The sequence below is a fragment of the Sardina pilchardus genome, chromosome 1 (genome assembly GCF_963854185.1).
Source record: "Sardina pilchardus chromosome 1, fSarPil1.1, whole genome shotgun sequence".
Taxonomy (NCBI): domain Eukaryota; kingdom Metazoa; phylum Chordata; class Actinopteri; order Clupeiformes; family Clupeidae; genus Sardina; species Sardina pilchardus.
In genome coordinates, this window is record NC_084994.1 from 2,735,337 (window position 1) to 2,756,152 (window position 20,816).

Sequence of the window (20,816 nt, forward strand, 5' to 3'; positions counted from 1 at the left end):
AGACTTAGAAAGCTCACAAACCCAGTTGAAGCATTTACAGCAACACTAGACACTTGTATTTGCTGAAATTGAGTGGTAGTTCCACATTTTCTTTGGTTGTTTTGGTTTAAACTTTTAATGTAACTCACGTAAATCTGCATAGCTAATGTGTTCATTGAACTCCCGTTGTGATATTAGCTTGCAGCAATTGATGCAAGTTCGACAGTTAGTTGATAGGCTACTTTAAAGTGAAACATGTCTTGTTGTACATTTTCCTTGTGAATTACGGGTGTGTTTCCGAACTATTTATATGTAGCCTACATACTGTCTGCTCAAGGTTTGCTAGCCGCGCTGGCTAACTATTGGGGCAGCCGTGGTGTACTGGTTAGGGCTTCGGACTTGTAACCGGGTTGCCGGTTCGATCCCCGAGCAGTCCACCACGGCTGAAATCAGTGCCCTTGTGCAAGGCACCTAACCCCTCTCCGCTCCCCGAGCGTTGCTGGTTGGGCAGGCAGCTCACTGCTCTGGGTTAGTGTGTGATTCCCCTCACTGTGTGTGTGTGTGTGTGTGTGTGTGTGTGTGTGTGTGTGTGTGTGTGTGTGTGTGTGTGTGTGTTCACTAATTCGGTTAAATTGGGTTAAATGCAGAGAAACAAATTTTCCTCACGGCTCACGGGATCAAGAAAGTATATATTCTTCTATTCTATTCTATTCTATTGTGCTAGCTATCAGTACGCTGCAGCTGAGATGTTGTCTCCTTTTATGGCAGTATTACGGCGTTATGCCTGTTGAGAGTTTGATGCTATAAGAAAAGAAAGTTTAAATGAGATTTCATAGAAAATAAATGTCTGATGGTAACTATTACTCTTTTCTGTGTAGAGTGGTTCTTATTACGGGATAGAGATTCAGTGGATTTCAGACCAACTACGATGGCGAGCCTGTCCCAAGAGATTACGCGTGTCGACCACCCACCCAGCAGCACCCACTGCTGGCATCAGAAACGTACCTGGAGGTACGTTTTGGAAATGTACATGGAGGTACGTTTTGGAAATGTACCTGGAGGTACGTTTTGGAATGTGTGGCCAACTGCTGCAAGGTTTCTTCCCCGTCTGCGTGAACTTCCAGCATCGCACGTGGATTACGGATAAGCAGTTATTTTCCCACGCAGGAAGGAGCACATCGGAAACTATTTTTGAATTTTGCTTTTATACCATAAGGGACGTTTGAATTTTACTTTTATACCAAACGAGACTTTCTACTTTTTCTTTTATACCAAAAGGGACTTTGCTTATTATTTGAATCCAACGGAACTGAATTTGCTCTCACCATGACATTGTTTTTGTATTGTGAGGGATTTGATACTGTGATACTTTATTTGTCATGTTTACATTTGAATATTTGACCAGACCTAACTGTAGTAAACAATCTGTAAACGTCGCTCTTTAGCACCCCCTGCTGGCATCAGAAACGTACCTGGAGGTACGTTTTGGAAATGTACCTGGAGGTACGTTTTGGAAATGTACCTAGAGGTACGTTTTGCTGGGTCTGCAAAACATTTTCCCAGGGAAACGTTTTGAGAATGAGACTGGGTTGAACTTTAAATAAGTTTATAGGTTTAAACCTTTGATTTGAACCTTGGATTGTTTCTTTCATTGTTCGTGTGCTACAACTTTGTATGAAAAGTAGTGTTTTGATGTGTGTAGGATTCATGCACTGATGCGCCTGTTGGCAGGAATTAAAAATAACAAATTAAATATCAGTTTCTTCATTGTTAATAACACTATTCATCAATGTTAAATAAACACCTGTTTACCACTTCAGTTAAGGGGCCACACACATGATGAACTCATGAGCACTTAATCTTTGATTCATGTAATATAACAATTTATTTCTTTTTAAAATCACTTCTTTGGCCAGTGATAAAGAAGGGTCCATTTACCACTTTAGGTGAGGGGCCACAAACATGATGAACTCATGAGTAATTCATCATTAATTAATGTAAATTGACCATTTTTGCATGACTTCAAACTTCATGCATTTAAAGCACCACCTGTTCATCACTTTATCTGAGGGGCCACAGACATGATTAACTAATGAAAAGATAATGCTTAGCTAATGAGGACATGCCTATATTTGAACGATGTGGATTCTTCGATATTCTCTGAAAATTGTCTTAATTAGTTCATGATGAGTTAATGTATAGTTTACTTACCCCTTGAGCAGATTTCAAAAACCTAGAAATCACCATGATCATGTGTAATTGATCATATTCATAATGATTTACCCACTGTACCTAATGCTCAAGATGAATTGTTGTCCATACCTGATGTCATTAATGACATACTATTAATTCATGTTTATTAATGAGATTTTCATGTGTAATTAATGCATGAGTTAATGAATTAACTCATGATAATTCATGTCATTTAGTTAACATGAATTGATGTGTAATTACTTTTCTTTTTTCTCCATGACAGTGATGTCCAAAATTTTGTCTGACAAAAAGTCATCATGATCATGCTTAATTAATCATGATTCATGATGATGTGCCAACCGTACTTAATGCTTAAGATGATGAGTTATTTATGTATTAATTCATTAATGGCAATCAGTGAATTCATGTTAAGTCATAATGATTCATGATATATTAATGGATTAACTAATGCGTAATTCATGCATTAATTCATGCATTAGTTCATGAGAATTCATGTACCATTATTCTAAAGTGTTACCCCAGTTAGTTGCTCAGTGTAGTGAACTGGCTGGACTGGTTCACTCACAGGGAGACTTTGGAGCGAAACTATTTGATCTTGTCATGAAGATGCATTCCTATCATATCCACCCTGAGGAAATGAACGTTGCCTGTGTGTATGTGTTTGTGTGTGTGTGTGTGTGTGTGTGTGTGTGTGTGTGTGTGTGTGTGTGTGTGTGTGTGTGTGTGTGTGTGTGTGTGTGAGAGTGTGAGTGTGAGTGTGAGTGTGAGTGTGAGTGTGCGTGTGCGTGTGCGTGTGTGTGTGTGCATGCTTGCATGTCTGCTTGTGTTTTTATGTGCGTGTGTGCACTCCTGTGTTTGTGTGAGTGCGTTGATGTGCGTGTTTATGGTATAATATCTGCATAGTATCACATATCTGTGCCCCACACTGTGATCACAACATACAGGCCAACACACATACATACAGTACATACAGTAGTATCATATCTGTGACCCACACTGCAATCACAACATACAGGCCAACACACATGCATACAGTAGTATCATATATCTGTGACCCACACTGTGATCACAACATACAGGCCAACACACACGCATACATACAGTAGTATCATATATCTGTGACCCACACTGCAATCACAACATACAGGCCAACACACATGCATGCATACAGTAGTATAATATATCTGTGCCCCACACTGCAACCACAACATACAGGCCAACACACATACATACATACAGTAGTATCATATCTGTGCCCCACACTGTGATCACAACATACAAGCCAACACACATGCATACAGTAGTATCATATATCTGTGACCCACACTGTGATCACAACATACAAGCCAACACACATGCATACAGTAGTATCATATATCTGTGACCCACACTGTGATCACAACATACAAGCCAACACACATGCATACAGTAGTATAATATATATATCTAGTACAACATTTATTGTAGGCCAAAATGTGACTGTTCAGTTTATGTATCGTAGGCTAACTCTGAATAGGGCAGTCTTAAAATATGAATAGCAGTTTAAGCTAAGAGATAATAACAATCTCAATACTCATACATGTCCATACAGCTTATACCCGATATTATAGGGCCACAAATAGCCCTCCATACAAACATTACATACACATGTTATGTACCAACACCTCCAAACCTCAAGAGAAATGTAGCATTCACTGAAAACAACTCATATTTAGCAAACAAAGGAACTTACAGTTGTGAGTTTTATTCTCTTGTCATTTCCTTGAGTCTCAGACGCTCCCTGTAGAGAACTGGCTGGGCTTGTTCTGTATCAGGATATTAAGGTGTGTTCATGCCATCAACAGCAAGTGAGTGGCGTCTGACTAGACCAATAGGGATGGCTGCACATTCCTTTCTTACACCACTGGTCCAATCACAAGCACTTAGAGAGTTAGTGGCGTCTGACTAGACCAATAGGGATGGCTGCACATTCCCTTCTAACACCACTGGTCCAATCACAAGCACTTAGAGAGTGAGTGGCGTCTGGCTAGACCAATAGGGATGGCTGCACATTCCTTTCATTGAGTCTCATGTAGAGAACTGTCTGGACTTGTTCTGTATCAGGAGGTTACATTGTGTTCATACCACCAAGAGCAAAGCAACTCATCTTGTCATGAATGTTTAACTCTTTCCTCCCCTTTCATTTATGTAGCCGTACCGCATATGTCTTGTGTATATGCATGTACATGTGTATGTTAGTGTGTTTATAGAGCATATGTCTTGTGCTTCTGTGAATATGCATGTACATGTGTATGTTAATGTGTTTATAGAGCATATGTCTTGTGCTTATGTGTATATGCATGTACATGTGTATGTTAGTGTGTTGAGGAACATATGTCTTGTGCTTCTGTGTGTATGCATGTACATGTGTAGGTTAGTGTGTTTATAGAGCATATGTCTTGTGCTTCTGTGTATATGCATGTACATGTGTATGTTAGTGTGTTGAGGAGCATATGTCTTGTGCTTCTGTGTATATGCATGTACATGTGTATGTTAGTGTGTTTATAGAGCATATGTCTTGTGCTTCTGTGTAAATGCATGTACATGTGTATGTTAGTGTGTTGAGGAACATATGTCTTGTGCTTCTGTGTATATGCATGTACATGTGTAGGTTAGTGTGTTTATAGAGCGTATGTCTTGTGCTTCTGTGTGTATGCATGTACATGTGTATGTTAGTGTGTGTTGAGGAGCGTATGTCTTGTGTATCTGTGTATGCATGAACATGTGTATGTTAGTGTTTATAGAGCATATGTCTTGTGCTTCTGTGTATATGCATGTATGTGTATGTTAGTGTGTTGAGGAGCATATGTCTTGTGCTTCTGTGTATATGCATGTACATGTGTATGTTAGTGTGTTTATCTAAAGCATATGTCTTGTGCTTCTGTGTGTATGCATGTACATGAAGGTGGGAGATGGGAATGTGTTAACAGGGCTCGAGCATTTTATAGGACCACACAATACATGCCCTGTACCTAAGCATTTTAGAGGACCACACAATAATACATGCCCTGTACTTATTTAGTATCCTTGTTTATATTTTATGTTGGCAGAGGGTCAACAATGTTTTTATTTTGATATTATAGTACATGCACTTTATTTTAACAGTACTTAAATGATTTTAGGTTGGGAGAGGGTCAATTGTGTACTTTTGTTGTTAATAATGCAGTACATGCTCATACAGACAGGCTTTATGATTGTGATAATGTTGAAGTGTGTTGAATGTGAGAAGAGGGTAAGTTGTATCCTTGTTGACGAGGTTCATTAAGAATATTCTGACAACAACATTTGTTTATACATTTTATTGTATTTTTTTTATTTTCATTATTCAATATTCATTATTTGCAATGCCTGAGTAGGTATTTGATATTAAGAAGTTATCTGCTTTTTCACATGACTAGCATTACTAGCACTTTCAGAAATAATGTACTTATAACTATCACAACAGTCTACCTCATAACGTTCTAATGCAGTGTGGTTGTGCATTCTGGCACTGTATTAAGCAGCCAATAAATGTGCTGATTGCTACTAATGTTTTCTAGGGCCGGGACTTTAGCGCGTTAATTACGATTAATTAATTACACAAACATTAATGCGTTAAAAAAATTGACGCATTTTAATCGTATGCCTATTTATTTTTGCACCGCGGAACGTTTCTCACTGGATGAGTTTCAGACGGACCGATTATACTGGAGCACCAAGTAACGCGCATGAGTTCGGTTCAGACAAAACAAACCACAGTGGCACAGTGAACATGAACAAAGAAGCTGATGTGACCGCGTTGGTTGGCCCCGTGGTTGGGAAATGTTGTTACAAAAAACGAACGGATGGAAGCGTAGATAAGAGCATGGTTGTGAGCAACCTATGCAACAAGGACGTATCACCGCAGGTATCACCTCAGTGCAAAACATAAAGCAGCTAGCTGCTAGCGTGGACAAAGTATTGTGATACTCCAGTCCAGACACTTGAGGGAAACCTCTGAGCTTTATTTATTAAACAAATAGCAACCGAGTTGCTGTTACAGCCACAACTCACGCTTATAACAGTAATTCACCGCACCTAATTCCATGTCCAACTTTCATAGACCTAAAAGAAACTTCACACTCAGAACCGCATACAAGCACACACGCACACACGTAAACTCCGCCCCCCAGTTCCCCTTAAAGGGACACAACAATTTCATGAACTCAACTCAAGGTAACAGGTGACACAATTAACAGGATACCACAGTATTATAGTTTACAGAAGGTCTACCTATCTATAGGCTACATGGATTTCTGAAAATGTACTATTTCTAAATATGGTATTGCTACACTTTATGGCAAAAATTGTCTGTTGGACTTATTAATAAACAATATTTTTGTTGCTTAAGCTTAGGCCTATGTATTCAGTCATTATCCAATAGTAGGCTATACTAAAAATCCATGTGAAAAAAAAAATCTTCTCACTGTTCTCAGGTCATATATTTATATACAATTAAAATGCGATTAATTTCGATTAATTAATTACAAAGCCTCTAATTAATTAGATTAATTTTTTTAATCGAGTCCCAGCCCTAATGTTTTCATTACTTTCCTTGTGTATACCTATTAGCTTCAACTTGGTGTCATGAGGCAGGTCTCACGAGTATCTCCAAAACAACAGTAAATCCTCAAAACTCATGGTATTATAGTATTGCAAATATGGTTTACATTACATGTGCTCCTTTAGAATGGTTTTCAGTATATCCAAGAAAATACAGTAGTTGGTCCCCAGATTGCACTGTGCTTGTTGATGACATCACTTGGGTGGGCGTAACTATGGGCGGGGCCAGAGTCCTCACTTTGTCCACCTGACACCTGTCCCCTGTAGCTGGTCTGGAGTCAGGTGTCAGACTAACTTCAGGTATGAAGTGTGTATTCTATATTTCAACTGATTTGCTTATTACTGAACCCATATACAATGCTCCTGTGCAATGGCTTGTCTGTACCATGCTTAGAAAGTGGTGTCCCCAAGAGTGACCATTCTGTCAGGTGTCCCCAGGTGGTGATAAAGATGGGTATGTGTGTGTGTGTGTGTGTGGACTTTGGAGGTGTGTGTGTGTGTGTGTGTGTGTGTATGTTGTCATGGATTCAGGAGGTCGGACAGGAAAATTCTCTTCAAAGTATTTATTGAAGTTCACACATTGGGCCATCCTTAAAAATATTCTTGTTTGCCGTAACCCGACCGACCCTGTCAATATAGGGCCGACCCAAATATTTGTTTTTTTCCCTCTCTAGTCCGACCGACTTGCCGGTTGCAAATTGCGTTAAGACCGACCGATTTTTTTTTAATTAGGCCTATTTTTCTTCAAACACCCAATACAAATGCAATACAATAATATTATATTTTCTTAAGTATTGTGAATACAAATTGCCTACATACAAACGTAGGCTTCGTTCTTTCTTCCAAATAAAATCCTGTGGCGTCATATGTTTATGTTTGTCATGCGCTACAGGCTGCTTCCAGTCTCATTCACTGCCAGTGGTTCGCGCTTGGCTGCGGCTGTAGCCAAGAAATGTTCGCGGTCAACGTCAAAACTTATACTAGTTCGGGCACTATCCACCTGAAAACGCATTAAACACTTGAACATTTAGATGACTTGGCACGAAGTTATATCCAGATATTTTCCCGGACCCATCCCTTCTCCCCATTCGTGTAACGGTGACCGTGTCAACAGACTTAAATGAGACCTTAAGGTTTTGGTGGAAGAAACTCAAAAAATTGAGGACGTGCCAGCATTAAGTGGTTTCTTTTGGATTGAAACATTTAAGTGACCCGTTAAGGGATCGTTCTACTACAGGCTAGCAAGGACAGCTATTCTTCAAGTGGTTAAGAACTAGCTACTGGTGGAGAAAAGAAAGCAACGTAATGTCTCTGATTTGTAGGTTGCATTGACACGTCGTAGCGGTGGATGCAAGTAAACCGTATAATCGGTACTTTGGGGTTAACTGTAACCATTTTCTGAGGCTGTTGAAAACGCACCAAATCACACAATGTGGTCGTTTTGGGTGTCGTGGGTTGTAATAAAGGTTGTCGACGATCAAACTGACTACTTTTTTCATTCGTTTTAAGAGTTTAAAAGAAGAATTTCTAGTTGTCTTGCCAATCGCGCTCATAGTAGCCTATCCGCTGACGTCGGGTCCCGTAGCAACACAGTAGGCTACAGTTGTATGAGGCTGCTGAGCCTGTCTTGTTGGCGGTGGCCTGTTGGAGGGATTGTAAGAAAAGTTGTAATTGTCAAATCGACTCGTTCTTTTTTATTTCTTCATCTGAAGAGGAGGAGAAGAAGGATTGGCAGCGATTGCGGCCGGGGCAAAAGTATAGTGTGGAGAAACCAGGTCCGCAGAGGTACGGCTCGCCAGCACCTGGGCTACCTTGTTGAGTTTATTATGTGGTGTCAAAACCGCAAGGATGTTTTTCCCCCACAGTATTTTGGCAGCAGCTGCCGCCAAATTCGCCAAATTCTACCCTCCTGCTTGAATCAGACCGTCATCCGCACACAAGGATGTTTTTGACAGTAGGCTAGCCTATGTTGGCAGCAATTGCTAAATTCTATCCTCCTGCTGCTTACCCAAGCTAGAAGAAAACCAAAAACTCTCCTCTTAAACTCTTCAAATTCATTTTAAAAGTAGTCAATTTGATTGTTGACGACCTTTATTACACGCTACGACACCCAAAACGACCAAATTGTGTGATTTGATGCACGTTTTAAACGGCCTCAAAAATGGTTACAGTTAACCCCAAAGTACCGTATAATCTAGTTACCAGTAAAATCATTGAAATGAACATATTATTTTTTTCATAATATATTTTCATATGATATATTTTTTGTTTACTTCTCTGACAGTAGGCTACAGCATATTTAAAGCTATAGGGCCTAGCCTACATTTTAGTCAAGTCCCCAGCTAGCAATTACACGCGGGCCGCTTCCGTAAAACCTCCGGCGCTGTCGGCTGAGTTGCGGCATCGGCGCCCTGCTAGAAATTAGGAGCGGGCCGCTTCCGCAAAACCTGCGGCGCTGTCGGCTGAGACTCGTCCTCGGCTGAGTAGTGGCAACCACAATTGGGCCAGGTCATTTTGCCACCTGCAGGCCGCTGCTCGACAGCTGTAACTGGGCGCTCGGCTCAGACCCTTTTTACCAGTATGAAGCCGATTTCAACGGCTACTGCAGCAATCGTCAAGCACGCAGTCAGCTCAAGTCATCACTGGAGTGTGCATAACTTTGGATGAGAGAAGACGCCTGACTTCTGCTGATTCTGCGAAATACGGTGAACTTGAGGTAAGTCTTGTTTAACATTCCCTATAAAGCATCAACAATTGAGTTCCCTTAAAATTTTACATAAACTACTACATTCGTGTTATTACTAATGAAATGTTGACCCACTTTGTCCGCGAAGTTCCTTCGTCCTATCCCTCCAGATGAAACGAAAAGAAAGAATTCAGAAATGTAATTCAATTAACAATCAGACAACAACCGAAAATTCTTAATCATGCCGGATTAAAGTATAGGCTATAAAGGGGGATCAATAAGGTGTAACGATAGCTGTTTAGCTCAAAGGTAAACATTGGCTAAGGGGCTAAAATTAGCTGGGATGTTAGCTCATATTTCTTTGCAGCTTGGATGCAATATATGGGTTATTTACGAGCTCAGTCTTCGACTTGTGGAAGAAAATAAATTGGAACAAAATCCTACAACTGACTTATTTCATTTTTATTCTGAAAACTGGTGTCTCGTGTCTCTTTCTCATACTTTTGTACTGGTCAAGTAGGCTAGCATATTACGGTTACAGAGACGTGCTACACTGAATCAACTAGCTAACATGCTGCCGTCTTTTTTTTCTCAGATGCAGTCCGCCGGAATTCCCTGACTAAAGACTCCATAGAAAAGCTCTTCAGCAACAGGTGGATATAGCTGACCTCCGACAGAGATGGTGAAGCCAGAGCAAACCGGTAGACATCGTAGATAAGTTTCAAACTCAAATGCAGTGGACTAGTTAAATGTTTCAAAGTATTTGAACTGTTGGTTTTACATGAATGCTGTGATGTATAGTCCAATAAAAATGCTTTAAACTTGAAAACTGTCTGATTTATATGCAGATTAGGAGTATCTTGTATAAAGAACTGCTTAGCAATTCTAGTATTAACTTGACACGAATGGAAATCAATAAAACCCAGACAATGAACTGGACGGGGCGCTTTACATCGGGGTTCCGCAATAGGGCCTCATTACAGCCGAGCGCTCGGAGAGCAATCGGACCTAGATTCATGCCGAGGATTGGCCGAGTGTTTTCGCCTTAATCGAGCCGCGTTACAGCCGAGCGCTCGTAGAGCAATCGGTCCTAGATTCATGCCGAGGATTGGCCGAGTGTTTTCGTTTTAATCGGGCCGCGTTCGGCCCGCACAATTTTTGCTGCCTGGGTCAAGTTTATTTGAATAGCACATTTTATACACAGAGGTCATTCAATGTGCTTTAGACACAAAGCAAATAGTAACAAATAAGAGCAGAGAAGGGCAATATAGTCAAAGAATAATTCAAAAGGTAAAGATCATTATAAAGCAAGAATTTAAGCAAGAGTGTTTGTGTGTTGTTACAACAAATTGGATCTAGTCATACTGTAGGTGTGCAGATAACATACTGTTAATGCACCCTCTATAAAGTATGATGATTTTTGTTTGTTAAGTCACGTTCAGAAATATTACTATATTGCCAAAAGTATTGGGTCACCTGCCTTGACCCCCATATGAACTTTAGTCACATCCTATTCTTAATCCATAGGGCTTAATATGACATTGGTCCACCTTTTGCAGCTATAAGAGCTTCGACTCTTCTGGGAAGGCTTTCCAAGGTTTAGGAGTGTTTATGGGCATTTTTGACCATTCTTTCAGAAGCGCATTTGTGAAGTCACACACTGATGTTGGACGAGGAGACTGGCTCTCAGTCCCCTTTAATTCATCCCAACGGTGTTCTATTGGGTTGAGGTCAGGTGCAGGCCAGTCAAGTTCTTCCACACCAAACTCTGTCATCCATGTCTGTATGGACCTTGCTTGGTGCACGGGTACACAGTCATGCATATACCTTGTGGAAAGCCTTCCTAGAAGAGTTGAAGCTGTTATAGCTGCAAAGACTGGACCAACGTCATATTAAACCCTATGGATTAAGAATAGGATGTGACTGAAGTTCATATGGGGGTCAAGGCCGGTGACCCAATACTTTTGGCAATATAGTGTGTGTCGTGTGTGTGTGTATGTACATATATATATATATATATATATATATATATATATTTATATAACATGCAAATGTTTTTAAATTCATACCAACAAAATCGCCGTGACCAAAAATGTACCTTTTTTTTTTACCTTGAATCTTGAAAAAAAAAATATTTGCCTACCTACCGACCCAATTATTTTTTGGGGGGGCTGTTACTGCAAACAAAGATATTTTTAAGGATGGCCTTGATTGTAGAGAAAATGTCCATTTTGAATTTAGTGCTGAAGGCGTGACGTCAGTCTCACACTCAAGCACATTTAGAGGTCAGGGAGGTCAGAACGTGATGCGCAGCTTGAAGGCTTTTAGGTCGGAGTATCGGGAATTGGAGTCCTGCGCGACGTCCAACATGCAATAAGGGCAAAAACAGAGAAAAAAAAGACACAATGTGTGTGTGTGTGTGTGCGTGTGGTCACAGAAGGTGACACTTCAACTAACCCCAAGTGTGCATGCTCATCAGTGAACATGGAGGTAGAGATGTGTGTGTGTGCTTGTCTGCATGCATAGGCATTGGCATGTGTGTGTGTGTGTGTGTGTGTGTGTGTGTGTGTGTGTGTGTGTGTGTGTGTGTGTGTGTGTGTGTGTACACTCAGGAGGTGTGTGTGTGTGTGTGTGTGTGTACACTCAGGAGGTGTATGTGTGTGTGTGTGTGTGTGTGTGTGGCCACGGGAGGTGTATGTGTGTGTGTGTGTGTGTGTGTGTGTGTGTTTGTGTGTAGGTTTATGTGTGTGTGTGCGTGTGTGTGTGTGTGTGTGTACACTCAGGAGGTGTATGTGTGTGTGTGTGTGTGTGTGTGTGTGTGTGTGTGTGTGTGTGTGTGTGTGTGTGTACACTCAGGAGGTGTATGTGTGTGTGTGTGTCTGTGTGTGTGTGTGGCCACGGGAGGTGTGTGTGTGTGTGTGTGTGTGTGTGTGTGTGTGTTTGTGTATAGGTTTATGTGTGTGTGCGTGTGTGTGTGTGTGGTCAAAATTATTCCAAGACAACTGGTGTGAGACTGCAGCTTTAATCAAGATACCGGGAGCATGTTACCCACATGAAGTCAAAGTAACAAGCCCACACATCTGTGGGTGAAGTCAGTTCTTATACCCCTAACACACACACACATGGAAAATCACTAGATCACTTTAGTGAGTCTTTAACCACCTGGTGATTAACAGAGATAAGGATGTTTACAAGAACTCATCAACCTAACCCATGTTTGTGTTTCATGGGGTCACCAAGGGGCCACCATCCTCACATTGCCACAGTTCTGGCTATCTTCACATTTCTAAGGCCAGGATGGCAACTAGAGTTCATTCTATAAGTAAGCTATAGTAAATGGTTAATACAAGAGTTTAAATGGTTAATACAATGAAAAACATACAATTTATCCCACATGTGTACACTCAGGAGGTGTATGTGTGTGTGTGTGTGTGTGTGTGTGTGTGTGTGCTTGTCTGTATGTAAGCATAGGCGTGTTGTGTGTGTGTGTGTGTGTGTGTGTGTGTGTGCTTGTCTGTATGTAAGCATAGGCGTGTTGTGTGTGTGTGTGTGTGTGTGTGTGTGTGTGTGGAGGACACAGTAGGTCATCAGAGACAAACTTCCACCAACCCAAAACGCTGCATGTAGGTGAATGTGGTGATGTGTGTGTGTGTGTGTGTGTGTGTGTGTGTGTGTGTGTGTGTGTGTGTGTGTGTGTGTGTGTGTGTGTGTGTGTGTGTGTGTGTGTAGGTCATGTGATCTAGATCAGAGACACTGATAAGCCATCACTAACCCAAATCGCTGCATGTAGGGGCTCACTAGTGAATGTGGTGGTGAAGGTGTGCAGGTGTGTGAGAGTATCAGAAGAGACCCTGTAGAAGGACAGAGTGCCGACCTCACGCTCCACATACACTCCTACTCTCCTGCAGCCTGCGGGGGGGACGGGTAGGGCAGTCTCATTTCTATTGTGCCAGGCTCTGTATGTGTCACTGGAACAGTACAGACACCAGGCCTTGGCAGAGTCTGTGATGAATTCACTCCTGCTGATGCTTTTATAGGCCACTCCCACTTGAACACTGTACCCACTCCACTCCCACTCCCAGTAGCAGCGTCCAGTCAGAGGCTCTCTGCTCAGCACCTGGTGATAGGGGCCAGTAAATCCGTGTCGGTGGTCAGGATACGGCTGCTTCTCTCTCATCCGCGTCACCTTCCTGTTCCCCTCAGACAGAAGGAGACGTCTGTGTGCCGTGTTTGGGTCCAGTGTGAACTCACAGGAAACTGTACACACAACACACAGCAGACAACACACGTCACAATGGAGCAACACACACACATACCTTACATACACACATGCACACACACACACCTTACACTCATATCTACATACACCCTCTCTCTCACACACACACACAGACACACACCTTACAGTCATATCCACATACTCTCTCTCTCTCTCTCTCTCACACACACACACACACACACACACACACCCTGTGTCCAGTAGAATTACTCTCAAGACACACACCTATACCTACACACACTCTCTCTCTCTCTCTCTCTCTCTCACACACACACACACACACACACACACTCTTCCTGACCATATGAAACACACACACACACACACACACACACACACACACACACACCTCCTCACCCTACCAAACACAGACACACACACACACACACACACACACACCAATACCTGGACACACACCTATACCTACACTCACCTAAACACACACACACACACACACCTACACACACACACACACACACACATACACACACACCTCCTCACCCTACCAAACACAGACACACATACACACTGACACACTGATGTAGATCACATGACCCCCTGTGTCCTGCAGAACACACACGCGCACACACACACAGTGTTTTGTAGAATTAGTCTCAGACACACACCTATACCAACACTCACCTAAACACACACACACACACACACACACACCGATGTAGATCATATGACCCCCTGTGTCCTGCAGAACACACACACACACAGTGTTTTGTAGAATTAGTCTCAGACACACACCTATACCTACACTCAACTAAACACACACACACACACACACACCTATACCCCCCCACACACACTTCCTCACCCTACAAAACACACACACACACACATCTTCACTCTACCAAACACACACACACACACACACGCACGCACGCACGCACGCACGCACGCACGCACGCACGCACGCACGCACGCACGGACGCACACACACACACATTGCTATTAGACACCCATACACACACATGCAAGCTAAAACATGTGAATGCAAACAATCTTAAATAATGATATTAAACACTTACATTTCAGCAAATGTGGTCGTGCTCTGTCTAAAGCATGTTGTAAAGCAGGGTCAGTTCTGTAAGAAAAACTAAATGTCACACACATGTACCATTTCACAGATGTCAAGACTGCTGTTTTTCTGTTTGTGCCACCTGTGAAATGCAAGGTGATGTATTATTTCACAGCAAATGGTCTGCTATATGTTTCCCTTGATATAAACTCTTTTTCCAGCTGTCTTTATTGCATACAAAGGCATCCACTTGTCCCCCCTGGTCAGACTATCAGAAAATAGTTTATTCAGCTCTCTGTTCTCTCTGTTCCTCTGCTCACCTCCCTGTCTTTCTGTTCATCTCACAGCCTGGAATCTGAGAGGTGTTCCAATTCAGCAAACAGTGATGAAGGTTTGTGTCAAAAATGCAGTTACAAACAAACAGAAAAGTATTTGCAAAGGTTCCTTAACATTCGCTATGTTTGCAAATTTGAACACACATCCAATTATTTGCACTACTGGGTGTTGCATCAAAGAGATAACAAACACACTTCAGTGTAAAGCAGCTATTACAACACACATTTGAAAATAGGCCACTGCACTCGGTTTGAAGAAATGAATATGGTCTCCACAATGAAGACAATTTAAAATGTGCAACACTGGGGTTTCTTTCTGAACATACTTAAGTATCTCCAGTTTACAGGCAGGATCCTCCAGTCTAGCAGATAACAGCTTCAGTCCTGATTCTCCATGATGATTGTAGCTCAGATCCAGCTCTTTTAGATGGGAGGGGTTTGAAGACAGAGCTGAAGCCAGAAAACCACAACCCTTCTCTGTGATGAGACCATCAGAGAGCCTGAGAGAGAGAGAGAGAGAGAGAGAGAGAGAGAGAGAAAGAGACTGTATAATGTTGTTCAGTGGTCTAGGAGAAAATCATATCTATATCATCATATTTTGTTGTTGATAAGAGATACCCTGTGGAGGCCCATGGTCCTCTTATATGTATAGTGTCTGTATGTTAATTTCTAGTTTGGAATGTTATGTGTGCGTATGTGCGTGTGTGTGCATGTGTGTGTGTGTGTGTGTGTGTGTGTGTGTGTGTGTGTGTGTGTGTGTGTAAACTAATAACACATTATTAAAATACTAATAGACTACAGAACTGCTCCAATGCTATAAATAAATGTTCAGGCACCCACTGTGCTTGGCCTCTGGCCTCACGCCTAACTGCAAATCACAGCCATGGTGATATCTGCTACCCACACCACTCTCACTGCTGCCATATTGCAAATCACAGCCATGGTGATATCTGCTACCCACACCACTCTCACTGCTGCCATATTGCAAATCACAGCCATGCTGATATCTGCTACCCACACCACTCTCACTGCTGCCATATTGCAAATCACAGCCATGCTGATATCTGCTACCGACGCCACTCTCACTGCTGCCATATTGCTTAATCCACAAACTAATCTTGAAACTCCCAAATCGGCTCAAACGTTTGACTACACAAATGCAATTATATACTGTAAGCAATACGCTACAGCATGTTCAATGCTGACCAGTTGGTGTTATATTGTCATGGTTCATCTCCCTAAGATGATAATAAAATGGATACCCAGTTACCCACCTTAATGTGTGTATTTTGCAGTTAAAACTGGACAGTCCTTTAGAGAGAAGCTGAACTCCAGAATCCCCCAGATCATTGTGATTCAAGTCCAACTGTAGCAGTGAGTTTGGTGATTGTAGAACTGAAGTAACAATCTCACAGGACTTATCAGTGAGTTTACAGTCAGCAAATCTGCAACAACATTTGACAGGATTATGACAGAAGAACTCTACATATTACGCAAGGTTACTTTAAATCAAATTGACTACATTTAGTGAAATGCACATAAAATGATATCAGTGCAAACAGTGTAGTTGATGCTGCATTTAGATTGGCTGATTAATGATTGATTCATGATTCATTTGTTACCTGTAGTGAGAACTAGTCCTTCTGCAGTAACAGTAACAGGTCACATACTGTAGTCTACTTGTTAATGTATGTGTTCTAACTAGACAGTAGGAAATTCATTTTTGTTGTTCAAAAGTTTGTCAATCAAAGCTGTCAATCAAATGTTCTGTTCTGTGTGGAGATTATACAGTTCTGGTTAAGGTACTGAATGCATGAATTCAATTTCATGTATCCTCTTTTGGGTCGAAGTAAGAATAAATAAATTAATCAATCAATTAAGTAATCAACCAATCAACCAATCAATCAATCAATTAGCAGGAGGGACGGGCGCTGATGAGCACTGTTTATGTAGTCTAATGAAGTGAAAGTAAATTCTACACAATATGGCAAAGCACATCGTTCGCTGCATAGAAAATCTCAGTATTAGTGCTCTCTTTGTACATCCAGCCCTGAGTGTTGGTCTTTACTAGCTTCTTCAAACTTTGCAAACTCAGCTGTGTGATGTTGCTACAAGTATGTGTGAGGGCATTTGACCGGCATGAAATCCGCATGTCTCCGACTGACCGGCTGGTCGCTGGTCACGGGGAAATCGGCAGATTCCAGTCACCAGCTGACCAGTAGGTGCATCTCTAATAAGTGTCACTTTGTGGCACACTATCAACCACAATCCTACTATTATTGTACATATAAGCAATTTATAAACTTAAGTGTCACTTCATATTGTCGTTCGTGTCATTCACTTTTATTGTATGTGTGTGTCACTTTATCACTATCAATATCAACCTCAATCCTACTATGCTTCATTTCGTGTGAATATTTCATCCGAATAATTGTGTTTGGTGTGGACAGGCCTAAAAACACATATAAAACACCAACCAAACTGTCAGTATCCCTGCATCTTCATGGACACCTGCTGGACATTTTGTGTTTGTGCCCATGTGCTTCTGTTTGTTTTGGGGTGGTGACTCCGCCCCCAACTGTCATGATTCACTCCCTGTTGCCACTGTCGGCCATTTTGTAATCACCTGCGCATTGTTTGCTCATCATTAAGCCTGTCTGTTTTGTGTTAAGTCCTAATGATTAGGCCTACTCACTGCTGCCATATTGCAAATCACAGCCATGGTGATATCTGCTACCCACGCCACTCTCACTGCTGCCATATTGCAAATCACAGCCATGCTGATATCTGCTACCCACACCACTCTCACTGCTGCCATATTGCAAATCACAGCCATGGTGATATCTGCTACCCACACCACTCTCACTGCTGCCATATTGCTTAATTCACAAACAAATCTTGTCTCTCCCAAATCGGCTCAAACGTTTGACTACACAAATGCAATTATATAAGCAATACGCTACAGCATGTTCAATGCTGACCAGTTGGTGTTATATTGTCATGGTTCATCTCCCTAAGATGATAATAAAATGGATTCCCAGTTACCCACCTTAATGTGTGTATTTTGCAGTTAAAACTGGACAGTCCTTTAGAGAGAAGCTGAACTCCAGAATCCCCCAGATCATTGTGATTCAAGTCCAGCTGTAGCAGTGAGTTTGGTGATTGTAGAACTGAAGTAACAATCTCACAGGACTTATCAGTGAGATTACAGTCAGCAAATCTGCAACAACATTTGACAGGATTATGACAGAAGAACTCTACATATTACGCACAGTTACTTCGAATCAAATTGACTACATTTAGTGAAATGCACATAAAATGATATCAGTGTAAACAGTGTATTTAATGCTGCATTTAGATTGGCTGATTAATGATTGATTCATGACTCATTTGTTACCTGTAATGAGAACTAGTCCTGCTGCAGTAACAGTAACAGGTCACATACTGTAGTCTATGTGTTAATGTATGTGTTCTAACTATACAATAGGAAATACATTTTTGTTGTTCAAAAGTTTGTTTTGTTTAAGGCTGTCAATCAAGTGTTCTGTTCTGTGTGGAGATTATACAGTTCTGGTTAAGGTACTGAATGCATGAATTCAATTTCATGTATCCTCTTTTGCATCGAAGTAAGAATAAATAAATTAATCAATCAATTAAGTAATCAACCAATCAACCAATCAATCAATCAATTAGCAGCAGGAACGGGCGGTGATGAGCACTGTTTATGTAGTCTAATGAAGTGAATTCTACACAATATGGCAAAGCTGCATAGAATAACTCAGTATTAGTGCTCGCTTTGTATATCCAGCCCTAACTGTTGGCCTTTACTAGGCTTCTTCATACTTTGCAAACTCAGCTGTGTGATGTTGCTACAAGTATGTGCAAGGGCATTTGACCGGCATGAAATCGGCATATCTCAGACTGACCGGCCGGTCATCACGTGAAAATCGGCAGATTTCGGTCACCAGCTGACCAGTAGGTGCATCTGTAATAAGTGTCACTTTGTGGAACACTATCTACCAGAATCCTACTATGCTCAATTTTGTGTGAACATGTTGGACTTGATGTGTACAGGCCTTAAGACCTAATTATAAATTTGAAATCAGCATCAAGTCTCTTTTCTCCGCTTGTCACCAGCGTGGTGTCTTCGGGTTTTATAGTGTTTTTCCGGCGTGTTATTATGGCGGTTGCAGTTTTAATTACAAATGCTGCACCTTCGGGATTCCCGATGTGCGGCAAAGAAAGGAGCATTCTCAACCCATCCCATCTGTATGCACAAGGGCATTTGAAATCAGTATGTCTCCGACTGACTGGCCGGTCGCTGGTCATGGGTGATCAATAACATAAGTGTCCCTTTGTGGCACACTATCAACCACAATCCTACTATGCTCAATAACATAAGTGTCACTTTGTGGCACACTGTCAACCACAATCCTACTATTATATGCTCAATTTTGAGAGAATATTTCATCTGAAAAATTGGACTTGGTGTGGACAGGCCTAAAGACACATATAAAACACCAACCAAACCATAATGTGCTGCGCTAGTCATAATAATAATCCTTTACAAAGACATGTCTGACTAACACCAACCTTAAGGTCTGCAGTTTGCAGTGGGGACTAGACAGTCCCTTAGAGAGAAGCTGAACTCCAGAATCTCCCAGGTCATTGTGACTCAGGTCCAGCTCTATCAGGGAGTTTGGTGACTGTAGAACAGCAGCCACAATTCCACAGGACTTCTCTGAGAATGTGCACTTAGCAAGTCTGCATAACAACATGAGAAAGGAAAAAATATTACAGAGATGGATAAATGGGATACAAGGTGCCCCGATAAATCAGCACCATCAAGTGATCTTTCACAGGTCATTCCCATGACAAATCACACACACACCACACACACACACACACACACACACACACACACACACACACACACACACATACACACACACACACACACACACACACACACACACACACACACACACACACACACACACACACACACACACACACACACACACACATACACACACACACCTGAAAGGTTGGTAATGTTATGAGGACATAATTGTATACATATAAGCAATTTAATAACACAAGTGTCACTTTATGGCACACCATCAACCACAATCCTACTATTATGAACATGTTGTGCGAAAAATTGGACATGGTGTGAACGGGCCTAAAAAACATATATGAAACACCAACCAAACCATAATTATGACCGCCGCTAGCATAGCTAGCGAAACGGTTATATAGCTGTCGTCAAAGTTTTTTTTTATTATTATTTATTTATTTTCCGTCAACGATTCCCGGGACACCGTAACACCGGGGCACATGAAACTTGGTGGGCATGTAGCCCCAGTAGACTTCTAAGGAAAAATGTTGTTTCGTCCCCGGGGATCACTCCCCCCCCCCCCCCCCCCCCCCCCCCCGCTCTGCCCCCGCCCGAAGCCCAAAAATTGCAGTTTTTCCTACATAACTACCTGAACCGTGGCACCGAGGATGTCAAAATTATGGTATGTTGGTCTCAAGACCTCGCATCAACTTAACTTATAACCAGTCATTTGTGATTTGCACCCCCATGGTAAAAATTGAAAATGCAATGTAATATTGCTTTAATTGCCCCTATCTTCAGATGAGATGTTATGAACTGCACCAAATTTCATGTGT

At 41.6% G+C, this 20,816-nt stretch overlaps 2 protein-coding genes across 2 annotated transcripts in view; both read right to left on the minus strand.

Moving 5' to 3' along the window:
• LOC134080630 (NACHT, LRR and PYD domains-containing protein 12-like) overlaps positions 1 to 4,003 on the minus strand; it is a 135,496-nt gene extending 131,493 nt beyond the window's left edge. Inside the window, exon 1 of the mRNA XM_062537165.1 lies at positions 3,926 to 4,003. The gene's annotated coding sequence lies outside the window, so the exon portion shown is untranslated. The remainder of the gene's footprint in view (positions 1 to 3,925) is intronic.
• Positions 1 to 20,816, minus strand: part of LOC134072814 (NACHT, LRR and PYD domains-containing protein 3-like) — a 67,752-nt gene that overhangs the window by 17,944 nt on the left and 28,992 nt on the right. The window lies entirely within an intron of this gene.